Source organism: Camelus ferus, chromosome 3 (assembly GCF_009834535.1).
Source record: "Camelus ferus isolate YT-003-E chromosome 3, BCGSAC_Cfer_1.0, whole genome shotgun sequence".
NCBI classification, from domain to species: Eukaryota; Metazoa; Chordata; class Mammalia; order Artiodactyla; family Camelidae; genus Camelus; species Camelus ferus.
Genome location: NC_045698.1, coordinates 82,621,529 through 82,636,482, shown reverse-complemented (window position 1 = coordinate 82,636,482; position 14,954 = coordinate 82,621,529). Strand labels below are relative to the sequence as shown.

The 14,954-nt window shown below is 35.9% G+C and overlaps 1 long non-coding RNA gene across 1 annotated transcript in view; it reads right to left on the bottom strand.

The window, feature by feature from the left end:
• Nucleotides 1–14,954, bottom strand: part of LOC116662675 — a 180,607-nt gene that overhangs the window by 154,354 nt on the left and 11,299 nt on the right. Inside the window, exons 4-5 of the long non-coding RNA XR_004318660.1 lie at nt 6,662–6,817; nt 31–146 (exon numbers count right to left, since the gene is read on the bottom strand). This is a non-coding gene — a long non-coding RNA (uncharacterized LOC116662675). The remainder of the gene's footprint in view (nt 1–30; nt 147–6,661; nt 6,818–14,954) is intronic.

The following is a 14,954-nucleotide window of genomic DNA, read 5'->3' as shown; positions in this document are numbered from 1 at the left end:
TGAAAATGTATTCTCTCAAATGATACAAACCTCAGAGGTAGGACAGTCCAGGGTTGGTTGAGTGGTTCATTGACATCACGTACCCAAGTTCACTCCCTTTGTGTTAAACTCAGGTGTTCCTCACTGGACACAGACTGCCTCAGCTCCTGGAAAGAAAAGAACAGAAGAGAGAGAACACGTTTTCCAATGTATCTTCTTTTATTAGGAAAAGAAAAAAAAACTTTTTAGACACACACACACTCACGTGCACGCGTACACACACACACATAGACATATGACTTCCCATACATCTCATTACTGTGAAAACTAAGTTATGTGTTCATTCCAACCAAAAGATGAAATAGAAGAGAAAAACACAATTGCTCAGGCTGGACACGATCAACCTCACAGAGCAAAGGATAGGCTCTTACACACATGCTTCCTTCATATTACTGACATCAATGTATTCCATTGATTAGAATACTTTTTAATTGCATATAACACATATGTATCAGTTAGCTACTGGGTGCTACAAAACATACAAACACAAAATCTCTGTGGCATAAAACAAAAATAATGTTTTTCTCAGAAATCTGCAGATTAACATGAGATGTTCAGTTCTGTTAAACTCAACTGGACCCACCACCACATATCTGTGTTTCTCAACCAAATCCAAAAATGGGCAGAAGACCTAAACAAACATTTCTCCATTGACAACATACAAATGGCCAAGAAGCACATGAAAAAAAAAATGCTCAATATCGTTAGTTATCAGAGAAATGGAAATCAAAACTATAATGAGGTGTCACCTCACACCAGTCAGAATGGCCATCATTCAAAAGTCCACACACAATAAATGCTGGAGAGTGTATGGAGAAAAGGGAACCCTCCTACACTGCTGGTGGGAATGCACTTTGGTGCAGACACTGTGGAAAATGGTATGGAGATCCCTCAAAAGACTAGGAATAGACTTACCATATGACCCAGTAATCCCGCTCCTGGGCATATAACCAGAAGGAACCCCACTTCAAAAAGACACCTGCACCCCAATGTTCATAGCAGCATATTTACAATAGCCAAGACATGGAAACAGCCTAAATGTGCATCAACAGATGACTAAATAAAGAAGTTGTGGTATATATTCAAATTGTGGGTCCAGCTAGATTTTGCCCCTCACTGCAGGTTGGGCCAAGGCCTATCGTATAAGTCTTCACTCTGAGGTATGGGCTAAGGGAGCAGAAGGTACCCAAAGAAGCTTTCTCATGTCAATAGCAGAAGCATAAGAAAGCAGGCAGAAACACGATGCCTCCTAAGGTCTAGATTCAGAACTGACACACTATTCTGTCCACCCACATTCCACTGGACAAAGCAATTTCACGGCCAAGCCCAAAGTCAAGACATGAGGAAGCACGCAACACCTCTCATGAGAAGGACTGCAAAATCACATAGCTAGGAGCTTGAATATAAACACAAGCTAAGGACCAAGGCTGGTATTTTTATCTACCACAGATACTAAATCTAGCTCTGTTTACCAAAAATAAAATTATTGGAAAAGTACTGAGGACTCACACAATTGATGGAAACTTAATGATCAGACTTACAAAATAAACATCTCTAAAACCCAAGAAGCTGGAAGCACATGAATAATATTTAGCAGTAATAATCTGCCAGGATACCACCACCACTGGACACTCTATGTCACAGCCACTCCAGTGAACCCAGCTGTCTTTTCTTGTATTTAGTAATTTAAGATTTTAAATCCTTGGCAGGAGCATCCAAACAGCTAGGTGTCAGTCATACCCAAGCAGTATTATCAGGATCAAGGACCTGACCCTTTGCATTTCCACGCTGGGGAGCAGACACTGCCTCCACCAAGACTATTCATAATTAGAGGTTCTCTCAAGGTATGGGGGACTTAGAAGTGAGAGAGAAAAGACACAATGTTAAGTGGCTACACTAAATTGAAAGATGATAGGGATTCTGTGAATAGATAAAAGATATTCCAACATCAAAACATCCCTTACAAAGGGAGGGTCTTCTTGCCCAACAACAGGAGGGTGAATCTTTAAATCATTTATGATAAATCATCTGAAGCCTAACCAAAATTAAGTAACAATACACATTCAAACAGCTTCTTTTGGATCAAAAAGGAAAGAGATCTGTTAGCCTTGAAAGACTTGAAAAGTTGAAAAACTTAATTTTAATTGCTATATGCTGCTGAATATACTTAAGGAAATTAAATATGTTTCCAATTTTACACTCAGCATTTAAATAATCTAATATACATGCAAAAGATATATGGTTACCTCATGTTCAAACACGCTGTGGAAAAACCACTGGGCCTTTCCATTTGCAGCAACATGAATGGCCCTAGAGAATATTATGCTTAGTGAAAGACGTCAGACAGAAAACAACAAATATTAATGATCTCACTTACATGTGGAATCTAAAAAATAATACAAATGTCTCTGCATACAAAACAGGAACAGACTCACAGCCACAGAAAACAAAACTGTGGTTACCAAAAGGGAGAGGGAAGAGGGGAGAAACAAATTAGGGGTTTAGGATTAACACATTCAAACTACTACATATAAAATAGATAAGCAACAAGAATTGACTGTATAGCACAGGGAACTACATCCAATATCTTGTAATAACCAGTAATGGAATACAATCTGAAAATAATACTCAATCACTGTGCTGTATACCTGAAACTAACACAATATTGTAAATCAACTACACTTCAATTAAAAAAAAAAGTTAAGACTTGACATGCCCTAATTCAAATGGTGTTTTTATACTAAGAGATCCATACTAATGTAATAGGTCTTCAGTTCTACTCACAGCTTCAGGGCATCTTTAAATTCAAATCACTGTTATTATGCTTAAATAATGTAATTGTGCTCAAGGGACAGAAACCACAGTATCAGATGAGGTCATGAGATTAATGGATTTGGAGGATCTTATTTTTTTCTCCTGGCTCACTTTTGGCTATTACAGCAATGACAAATACACTAAAGAGAGCTGGTTTAATAAACGGCAAGTTTTATTATATGTTTGTAGTAAGTCAAGTCTATATCACAAAAGAGCCATTTGGTTAGTGAAGAGAAGTGGAGAGGGAGCAGAAATGAGCGTCAGAGAAGAGATGGCCGTTTAAGGAAGAGAGTCAGGACAGGAAGGAGGAAGGGAGACGGGGAGAGGACAGGAGAGGGTGTCAGGTCCACGACCTCTCACTGCTCTGGGCACACACTGCTTCTCTAGGCTCTTCACGCCTCATTTAGCATTGTAAGATGGCCCAGGACCCATGCAAAGAAGGCAAAGTATGTTCTCTTAGGCAATTTTCTCCATAAGCAATGGGGGCACTGCCATCAGGTGAAATATTATGACTCTCAGTTAACCACGACAGCCACAACCACATTTGTAGCCCATGTCCTGGGATCCTGAGCCTACTCTTCTTTTTTTTTTTTTTTTTTTCCCCTTTTTCTAAGAATAGGCAGCCCAAGGATATCCTCATCACAGTTGCCCACTGAAATAAACTAACAGGAGTGGAGAGAAAGGAGTGCAAAAGGTAGGGCAATATTCTTAAGACTATGATGTCTCATCTAAACAACTGTCTGGGCAGCTGTGGTTTTGTTCCCATCACTTCCCTCTTAAGAGCAGGCTGTCTCTCCATAAGCTCTTTGGCCTTCTAGTTACTCCTGCCAATATGTGGCAGAGTTCCACTTCTTTTCTCTCCAGATTCTTCTACTAGAAAGCATGCCTGGGAGAGAAAAATGAACCTGTATTTTCTACACTGAAAGTGGTAGTAGACTCAGGCATCTTGAGACATATAATAAAGAAGCTTTCCCAACAAGGACCTGAAAGGTCATACCATCTAGGAAGGAGAATGAATGAAGTAAATTAATTCCACTTAGTTGTAAGAGCTGATCAAGTCATGGCACAGTTTGAAGACATCATCAGTAAAGTAAATGGCTTTCTAATTTAGGGTATTTTAAGATTCTCCATTAAATAGAAATATTTTTTGCATGTATACATTTAAATAGGCCATCTAGTTCTAATTAGATCTAAAATGAGAGTGGAGAAAATAGCTGAAATGTCCAGAATTTATGCTCCATAAGCTACAGTCATTAAATTGTCAGAACAGGTTCTTATGTAGAAGAAAACTTTCTATTAAAAATGATGTACCCTTTCTTTATCTAAAGAGATCCAAAGATTTCAAATAATGAGTTAAAGGGTCATTCTTTGTCTATTCCAACTGAAACTGGCCAGACAGAGTTTGAAATCATTTTACTTCTAGCCTGGACAACTCACCAACAAATTATGGTTTTCAATACCAGTGATACATTTTAGTTCTCAACTGTACTGGTGCTAAAAAAAAATCTTGATTTTAAAAGAAAAGGGAAAAAAAAAGAGACTTTTCTTTTTTAAATTCTGGAAAACCACTGAATAAGTACAAAATCCTTACTTTCTTAGTTTTTGGTACTTAGAGCCTCCAAAAGAACCTTTGTCATCATGCTATTCCTTAATTTTTTCTAGTAAATGTTCTTACAAGATTCAGATTTACCCAATTACTTGCATGCTTTACCTCTACTATTCAAATTCCTGTCCAAAATCCAAATTAATTCTATTCAGCATTATTTCCTATAGTCAATGAAAGGATATTGTCTAAATGCTAATCTGCTATTTATTCATTTTCCTCATACAGCTTCAGTCCCCCTGAGTTTGACATTTCAATAAATCCTTAAAAGGGATTATAATGCTGTCTTGCTATATTTTGTTTCCTCCAAGAAAATAAATTAAGAAACTTTCCCACCTTTAACCTCTTAAAAAATTATAAAGGAGCCTATCTTTCTTCCTCTAGACAACAGGCTTTGAATGTGGAATTAATTCCAAGCATCTGGAATTAAAACAAAAACAAAACAAAAAAAAAACCAGTCCCTGGGTAACAGAAGATGAATTCAATGGATTCTGGCAAAAGCTTTCCTATAATTTGTTTACTTCAAAACAATCTGATCACCCTCCTTTTCATAGGATGCTAAAGCCGAAAATCCCATATGTGCTTATGCAATATTCAAAAGATTCCAGTTTTTTTTTCTGCAGCTCTAACTACACAGCGCTTGCGTTTGCCGGCCATTGAAGGCAATCTGTGCATAGTGGATTGAAAATGCAATCCATGATGTGATTCTTCTTAACAGCACAAACTGAAAGGACAGGTTAACATTTTCGGCATGATTGGGGGAACACTTTAATATGCAGAAATTAATTAATGTGAAAACAACTTATTGAACTAAGAGCTAGGCACAGCTGACTTGCTCATATAGAGTAGTTTACTGTGAAGAACCCAAAGAAAACTTATTCCCCTTATGTACTTGTTACTACCAAATACATGGAGCAGGTAAAGCATGGGCGATGTGCATGGCCTACAATTGCCCGTGTTTTAAAGTTTATTTCATCAAGTAGTTCATACCCATCATATAGGCTAGATTTACTTCATAGCTGTCCAAAATCATAAGGGCCTCATTGCTTCTGGCACTCAGATGTTCACAAGCCACAGTCAGTATTACCAAGGAAATAAACCCCTGCAGCCAAGATGTTTCTACAGTTTTTAAGTCTGTGTTGGTCCATGCAAACTGACAAGTGCTAAGAAACTTAGGGTTTGTAGAAGGCATGAAATTGTCTCCCAGAGGACAGCTTTTGGCTCAGCAAACAAACATTTCCGTTCAATCAAATGATGCATTTCAAGTATAAAGTACCCTTTCTAGAACAGTCAATCAATTCAGGGGTCCAAAATCCAGAAGAATGTTCAAAGTAGAAATCAATTTACACCTCCAGCCCCCACGCTTGGGTCTCATATCTAGGGGAATCTCGTATGTACAAAATTAATTTTGTTTTTCTCTTGTTACTCTGTCTTACATCAATTTAATTACTAGACCAGTCAAAGAACCTAAAAGAGAAAAGGGGAAACTTTTTCTGCCCCTATACCTACAGACAATTATTTAGCCCTTCAAAGTTTAGGGAAATTAAACTATAATCAATTATTTTACAAAGGATCCTGGAATAAGAATTACAAATGGGGGGGGGGCTCTAAAAAGGTGGGAAATAATACTCTCCCAGTGTTTAAAGTTTTAAAAAATTAACATTATGTGTTATTAAACTTGTTTTGCAAGAGACACATTCAATAAATGCTTCTATCAATACCCTCTTCAGATCTTTTAGTTTCATTTTTTCTGGTGCCAACATTCAAAGCAATCATATACTTGGGTGAACTTTTCAGTTTCTGAGGCATGAGTAACCTGATAATTTTTCTTTCAGTTTTTTCGTATAAACACTTCACTGTATTCAAAAGGGCAGAAGAATAGGAGCCTGCTTTTTATTCAGTTATCATATTAGTTAAATCACCTTCTGTTGCATAATAGACGCCTTACTCATGCTAATTTGGCAAATAAAGGAATTTATTGGATCACATGGATTAAAAATCATGTATAACTTGAGCCCAGCGCTTGAACTATTTCAGCATAGCCAGGCTCTCTCCTTCTCTCCCCTCTGTTCCCTAATGGGATGGCTTATTCTCAGGTTCCACAATGAAGCAAGATAGCTAATCCACACCTTTCATGTTCAAGTCTAGCAGAAAATAAAGAGCATGTCTTTTAGAAAAGCTCAACTTAGAACCAAAAGAACTTACTCTGATCGGCCCACTTAGGTCAGGTGTCTTTCCACAAATCAAACACCACGCTCTGGGAAATCAGGGTCACAGTTTTCATGCTGTGAAGTCTCTCCTGGACACTTGGGCAGGGAATAGGTAATCCAGTTCCCCAGAGGAAAACTGGCATACTTCTTCCTGTAGAGGGGGGAAAGGTGCTGGGCAAACAAGAATAACATATATCTGTTATAGCTTATAATACATTCAAAAACCCATTGCTCCACTGTCTCCACTGAGCAGAATTGCCATTGAAGAACTGTTAGAGCAGGCAGTTAGCTAGATATGAGAAGAGAAAGGGGGACGTAGGCCAAATGGCAGGAATAGGCAGAAAAAAGGAGGTGCACAGACCAAACAGCAGGAAATCATACATCATGTGAACAATGGGGGTCCTTGGGTAGAGAAAAGCAGGAACCTTGGGACAGGTAAGAGATCACACCTTTTGGGGTGACAAGTGTCCTGGAGGCAGACAAAGAAAGGTGAGAAAAGACAGGAATTTCCAGTGTCCAAATGTAACCTTTTGCTCATTATGCCCTCATCTCAATAAAATTAGCCTTGCAGATTAGAAGTACCCATCAGCACCAACATTATGACACTCCCGATTTAGACTAATTAAGGACAGAATCCCTCCTCCCACTGGGAAGGTGGAGCTAGGATGAAAATCAGAAAATACAACCCCAAACCCTTCCCTCCCCAATTAATATTTTGCCCATTCATTTTTATATCCTATGTAACCAACTTGCTAAAAGAAACTCAGTGCAGCTGCTCACCTGAGCCTGCCCACTCTCCCCTTGAGAGTGAACTATCCCTTAATAAATCTTCACTTTATTTTACTTTCTTCACCTCCATGTCATGTCTCTGAATTCTTTCTACGACGAGACAAGAACCTAATCGCCAGCAACAGAACTTAACTCAGGCCAACTAAATGCTTCTTTTGATTAAAAAAAAATCCTAAAAATTAACACATAATTTCATTTTAGACTTATGATCAAAACACACACAAATGCACAGTTTCAAGTTCTGTATAGTCATTTGGAGTCTTTATAGAGTCCTTGCTCAATGTTTGTAGTAGCTTACAGTTATGACAGAAACTAACTGTAATTGTGCTGGTAACTTCTGATTTTCTTTCCCCAGAGGATGTGCATTTCTACCTGCAGCTTTTCCTTGAATATCATCACATTCCACTATCAACTCTGAAGATGAAATATAAGGGTTTTCTTTCACATCAATGCCCCCAGGCTATGGGCTATCATCAGCCCCTGCAGGAAGCTGGGTGTTTTGCAGAGTCACGTTGTGTGTCTCTGAGATCACACGAGGAAAGCAGCTCCACACAGGCCTCCTGCGAATTCCAGTAAGTGGCTACAGTGATGTGACTTTTCTCTTTTTGAATAATTAATTTTCAAAAATTGGCACGAGGCTCTGTTATTTCTGTACTTGTCTGAGATAAGCCCCTCTTGTCTTGTTCAGTCTGCCTCTGGAGAACTGGGGTAACTTATCCCTGTTTTTGCACCTGCGAAGGTCTGGTTAGGGCTTCATTTCTACAGAAACAATCCATTCTCTGCCATTTCATCTAAAGTTCAGAGAAACAAGGATGGCTTTTCTAGCTTCAAACCTAATGTTTTCTTTTCTAAATGAAATTGTATCACATTTGTATATTCAGTACTTACCGGAATTAATGGATCCTGTCTTTAAGGAGATCACAGTCTGGTAGAATTTCTGATATGTTGTTATGCTGTACAATGATTTAGAAATGTATTCTAGAATTTTAGAAACCACCCCTGATATGGATTGCTAATTTCCTAGCTAAAAAGTTGTCTCTGATATTAAATAACCACCAAAAAATAATAATTCACATGTGTATTCGTGAATTCTAAGGGAGAGAAAGGTGTTTTAATATATCTACATATAAACATTTATATTTATACATATATTTATATTTAATACATCAAACAAAACTTTTTGCTACATTTGCTTACTCAAAGCATTTTTTTTCCCTGTTGAACAAATCCCTGTTCTTTGGTTTTATCAAATCATAATTATAAGAATAATTTATAAATTTTAAAAATAAAAATTAATTTTAAACGTCCTTTGGTTATAAACAGTTTGACAATTCTTTATATATCTTTAGATGCCATTATCAAGCTCTTATAATTCTTTCCTGTTAAAGTGGATTGGACAATACTAGAAGGGAAGCAAGACTTCTTTTTTGTTTTGTTTTCTGGTCATTTCTTGAACACCCAAGTATGGCTTGGATCTAGCAGCTAAAGAGAAGTAACTCATGGAAGAAGATACTGAAGAGCTAATTAATTTATACAAGACAAATAAATCCAAGACAAGAAGAAGCCTTTAGGATTATAAATTATAGGATTTTTCCCTGTTACAGCTCCAAGTACAAGAAATAAAAATAAGGGTTTATTTTCCCAGGATTTAAAATACCAGAAAAGAATCTTCCATGTGAAACTTGCTCTTATGCACAGCATCAGATTTTCCCCTTGATGTGTAAAGCAAGAAGTAATGGGAAAAAAAATCCCAGCTAAATCAAAACCACAAGTATCTCTGATGCCCTGGCCCTAATGGCTTTTAGTCTTCTTGCAAAAACATTTTTACCGTGTAACCAAAACAACTGTCTGAGGCACCTTACCTGCAATCTCTTGCAAGGTTTTAAAAATACTTTCAAATACAATTTAACCCACCAAAGGTCCGATTAGGATTTGAGGCTACAATAAATAGTAACTACATGTTCACTTCTGGTTGTTTAACACATAAGAATCTGGGGAAGGCTGGTATTAGAGCAAACTAAATTATAAGATAAACTTGTTAAATAAGTCTACTTTTACTAGACTTTTGAAAAAGAATCCAAATGATGAAAGCATAATCCACTATCATTTGTTTTACTAATTCCTCAAATCTTCACTCAAATAATAGGGTCAGTTGTATATTTATTAGTTATATATTTATCAACTTGTGTGTGATCTGGAAAGATAAACTAATATAACTGAATCACCATGTTGTACACCAGAAATTAACACAACATTGCAAACTGACTATATTTCAAAAAAAAAGTAATAGACATAATACAGAAACAAAAATGAATAAAATAAAATAAAATTTATATAGAACAACAAATACACCAAATAACCAAAGCAATCTTGAAAAAGAAGTACAAGGGTACAGGCATCACACGTCCTTACTTCAAACTAAATTACAAGGCTATAGTAATCAAAACAGTATGATACTGACCTATACATTGACACACAAATGAACTGAACAGAATTGAGAGCTCAGAAATAAACCCCCATTTATAGGTTCAACTACTATTTGACAAGGGAGCCAAGAATACACAGTGGGGAAAAGATAGACTTTGCAATAAATGGTGATGGGAAAACTGGATATTCACATGCAGAAGAATGAAAATGGATTCCTAGCTTATACAATTCACAAAAATTAACTCAAAATGAATTGAAGATTTAAATGTAATCCCTAAAATCATAAAACTCCTTAGAAGAAAATATAGAAGGTAAGCTCCCTGATACTGGTCTTGGAGATGATTTTTTGGATATAACTCCAAAACCACAAGCAAAAAAAGCAAAAATTTTAAAGGGAGTTTATCAAACTAAAAAGCATCTGAATATCAAAAAAAAAAAAAAAATTAACAAAAGTGAAAAAGCAACCTATGGAATGGGAGACAATATTTGCAAATCATATATGTGACAAGAGGTCAATATCAAGGTGGGAGGGTAAATTGGTGCAAGCACTCTGGAAAACAGTATGGAGCTTCCTCAAAAGAGTGAAAACAGAACTACCATATAATCCAACAATTCCACTTCTGGTTATATATCCAAGGAAATGAAATCAAGATCTCAAAGATACAGCTGCACCCCCATGTTTACTGCAGCATTGTGCATAATAGCCAAGACATACAAACAACCTAAGAGCCCATCAGCAGATGACTATAAAGAAAATGTGGTGTGTATATATATATATATATATATATATATATATATATATATATATATTCCCACCAACAATGCACAAGAGTTCTCCTTTTTCCACATCCTTGCTACCAATTGTTATCTCTTCTGTTAATACACACAATGGAATATTATCCATTCATTAAAAATGAAGAAATCTTGCTACTTGCAATAACATAGATGAAACCCGAAAATTATATCTCAGTAAAGCTAGAAAAAAATTTAAAACATAAGCACAATTTATTTTCTTCTCTTTCTCTCTCTCTCTCTCTCTCTCTCTCTCTCTCTCTCTCACACACACACACACACACACACACACACACACACACATCCCACAGTTAAAAAGCAGTCAAAAAAAAAATGAGGATCAGGGCTGAGGAGTATAAGCCTTGCTTCTAAGTCTTTTCGACTGCTTTAATCAGTCCCTAGATTATCCCGGATAATCTCCCATAGTTAAAGCCCACTGAATAAGGATTTCAATTACGTCTGCAAATTCCCCTCACAGCAATACATAGATTCATGTTTGAATAACTGGGGATGTAGCTAAGCCAAGGAGACACATCAGAAAGAAAAAAAGAAACCATCACATTATAAAAACCCATATATATAAATGAGGAGGTTAAAAAAGATTATTTAAATGTAGAAACTATAGCCATTCATTCAATGTCTCTGCCTTCATAAAAAAGCATGACAATAAAAGCCAGGCAAACCTTGTAAAAGAATAAAGATGTTTCAATAGGCACAAAAGAGACATTTAGTATGAATGTCATTTTTCTTGAGACGAAGGTAAGAAGTCATCATAAAATAGTCAAACATAGCCATCTACAACATATTGTTTTGGCTTTTAGAAGGAAATTCAATATAGCTCATAAGTCAGGTTCACCATGATCAAGGACCAGAACCTGGAAAATACTGGACATCATAAATGACACGGTGACTGAGAAACCAGCACTAGTTATATTTTATCATGATTCAAGACAAAACAACCCTCAGTTCCACGCCTTGAAGGGGACCAGAGGTTAGAAAAGTGTTAGCAGTTATTTTATGACCTTTCCAGCTTTGAAAAGAAAGTCCCCTTAGGACAAGCAAAGCCCCCTTGTTTCCCATGATTTGAGGACCAACAGCATTTTATCACAGTGTGAGAGGTTGATTCTAGTTGTTTGATGGCACACATCTTTCCACCTATGGAGCTGAAGGCAGTGTTTTACCAGAACCACGACTCTTTCCCTCCTTTAACCTGAGTTGGCAGTAGCTCTGGACCCTTCACTCCAACTGACTGTTCTCTGCAAGCTACAATTCATCTTCTTTTCTTTTTTAAAGCATTCACATTGGAAAAGAAAGCTGCATAGGAGCTTGTCTGAGTCTCTATTATCAGAACAAAAGGAGCAACAGCGTGCCTCAGTAGTTCTTTCGTATTGATAATTTTTATGAACTGAGTGTTCTCGCTGGGAAGTTAGAGAAGTCACTGAGAAATTCATTATGCAGGGAGAAAACTCAAGGTGGCTTCTGCCACTGTGTAATTTTTTTTTTTCCATTAGATTGCTACAGTACTTACCCCTCACCTGGGTGTGAACAATGCTTAATAAAACCCTGTAAGTAATAATGCTCTGCTCTCAGATTATTATCAGGATGTCTCTATACACAGTGTATACAGTTATCCTAAGTATTCCTGCCTACACTGAAACAAGCAAAGGACAGGAAGATCCTGCTGAGATGGAGATATTATTGGGCAGCTGATGGGTTCACTTACTAAGAGATTTACTTCTACCTACTGGCCTCACTTGTGAGATTAGTCTCACCTTCAGGGTCTATGTATCCAAAGGGAGGGAAGACTCTGATAGAGTTGAAGCTTGAACTTCAGTTTATCCAAACCCGCCCTCTCATGGGAGAGGGCGAATAAGCCTAGAACAATGTTATTAAGGAGTAAAGACTTCTACAGTAGATTCCCCTACTACCAGCACTAAGAGTGGGGAGCAGGACACACAAGAGGTAAGTATTTCCTATTGGCCAGATAAAGGGCTGAAGCATGTGAGATTCTTAGGAAAGATGGTGAAGAGCTCATAGTCCTGGATTTGCAGAGAGAAAAGACCACAAAGAGCTTGAGAGGTCAAGGGTGAGTCAAGGTGACTAGATGGGTAACCAGGATAGAATGCTGGTGGCACAGCAGGCCAGTGCAGACAACAGTAGCAGGACATGTTTTATAGAGCATCCTGGAGAGATGACAGGAGGAGTGGCTACAGTAGACATTATACCCATCTCATTACTCAACTTTTAAAATGAAAGCTATAAACTCTGATCGTATCTGTATGTATGTTTATGTATGTCTATGTAGGTACATTATGAATGTGTGACATTTTTCTATCTCCGGATGGTATTGCCAAAATTAATTTGTTAAGGCCTCTATTTATTAGACTTAAAGACAAACAAGCAGTATATAAATTAAGCATATTCTAAAAAAATTTAAAAACTAACCCAAATGTTTTTCAAGTTCATATGATCTAGGATAATCTTCAGTTAATAAAAGCTAGTTTAAGTTTGTTAGTTAATTTAAACAGGCATGTTATTAGAGTTATCAGCAATAAACATAATATTTTTATTCTACCTAGGTTTAATAAAAGTCAAATAAGCTGATGTTATCTCTTATAGAATTTGTCAGCAAGAAAGATAATTTAAGATAATAGCTGTTTAATGTCTCATGACATTTTCATGACTAATCTAAACATAATTGTTAAGAACAAGTAAATTAAATAGATGTAAACAAAATAAACATTTGTAAATAAACTTTTCAAGAATAATTATGCTTAAAAATAATTTCCAAAATTTTTTTGGTAGTTTGAAACCTTAAAGTTATACTGAGATAATTAAATGATGATATTCATTGAATATCTATTATTTCCAAGTAAGATAAAATACTTCAACATTAACTACTGAACACAAGTTTATCTACTTTGGACTTCTTATAACAAAGAAACTAAGGATATTGGGTATATAAGTAAACATGTATTGTACATTGAAAAATTTGCTATAAGTAAGATTACACTTCTAGCAGTTACACTTCTATGAAATGTATTTAAATCTGGCAATCCACAGAATGCTTGTGGAACAGACAATCCACAATTCTTACTTCTTAGTTTTTGTTAAGAAGAAAGGATTAAAAGGGTTAAAAATTCTAATTAATCAATGTAATTAAAATTACTAGAAATAATAAGGGAAACATCTCTACTCAGGGTAAGTAGGGTGTATTTTGGCTAAGAAAAGCTATGAGCTGCAGAGGTGCACTTTTGTTGAGGGAAATGAAAGTAATTTTGTCCTAAAGTATAACTAGTTGTTTTACAATGGAAAGAGGAAAATAAAGGACAAACTAAATGGATATAGAAAGTTGTAGAGAAAGAGAGAATGAGGGGAAGAGAAAAGGAGAATTTTACTTTGTATAGTCAAGATGGCTTAAAACGAAATGAATTTATTATAAGGGTTTTTTTTAAATAAGCTTTAATTAATAGTGTAAAACAATTTTCTTTCATCTACTACAAGGACAAAGTTATTTTGGACTATTTGCCTTCTCTTAATAAGACTGTGAAAAGTTTTCTTTCCCTTTTAAGTACTCTACCTAAAAAGCAAAGATTCTGTATTTACATCAAAATTACTTTTTGTGCTTTGTATTGTCTTTATCAAGTCTTTTAATACTTAAGAAAACCCAGTCTACTCAATATAAAAAGAGCTAAAGTTTTACAATTATGTAACTTTCTGTATTTGCCTTCAAAGTCTTTAATTGCCACTTTGGTTAAGTGGATTTTTTTTTCACAGATTTCCAAAAAAATAAATTCTAAATGAGGACTTTTTGCCTTTGAACAAACTCTGGGATTTTCCACAGGGTCTCTGAACATCTCAAAAGATTTGTCCTCTCTCCTTATAAAAAGAGAGATATTAAACTAATTAGATTTATGTGATATGTTAAATTACATGGGAAACAGGAAGTGATGCTAAACCTCCTTTAGATTATAATATGTGGATATATGTTATTAATGTAAGTATTCCAGAAATTGTATAAAATTCCTCAAAGTCTGATATGTCCTAGTTTACTGTTATTAGTTGTTATCCTAATTATTATCTTAAAATATTGTATGTCACAGAAATAACCAGATTTCCTTGTCAATTCCATTATAATGAACTCTCAGATCTTTAACTATGGCCATTTTAAAGTCCTTTGTCATTTATAGAGAGTTGTTATTTTACTCTGATGCTTTTGTAAAAGTATTCTTGTAAAAGCATTTTATCTTCAAGGAGACTCATGGAAAATACTCTAATAA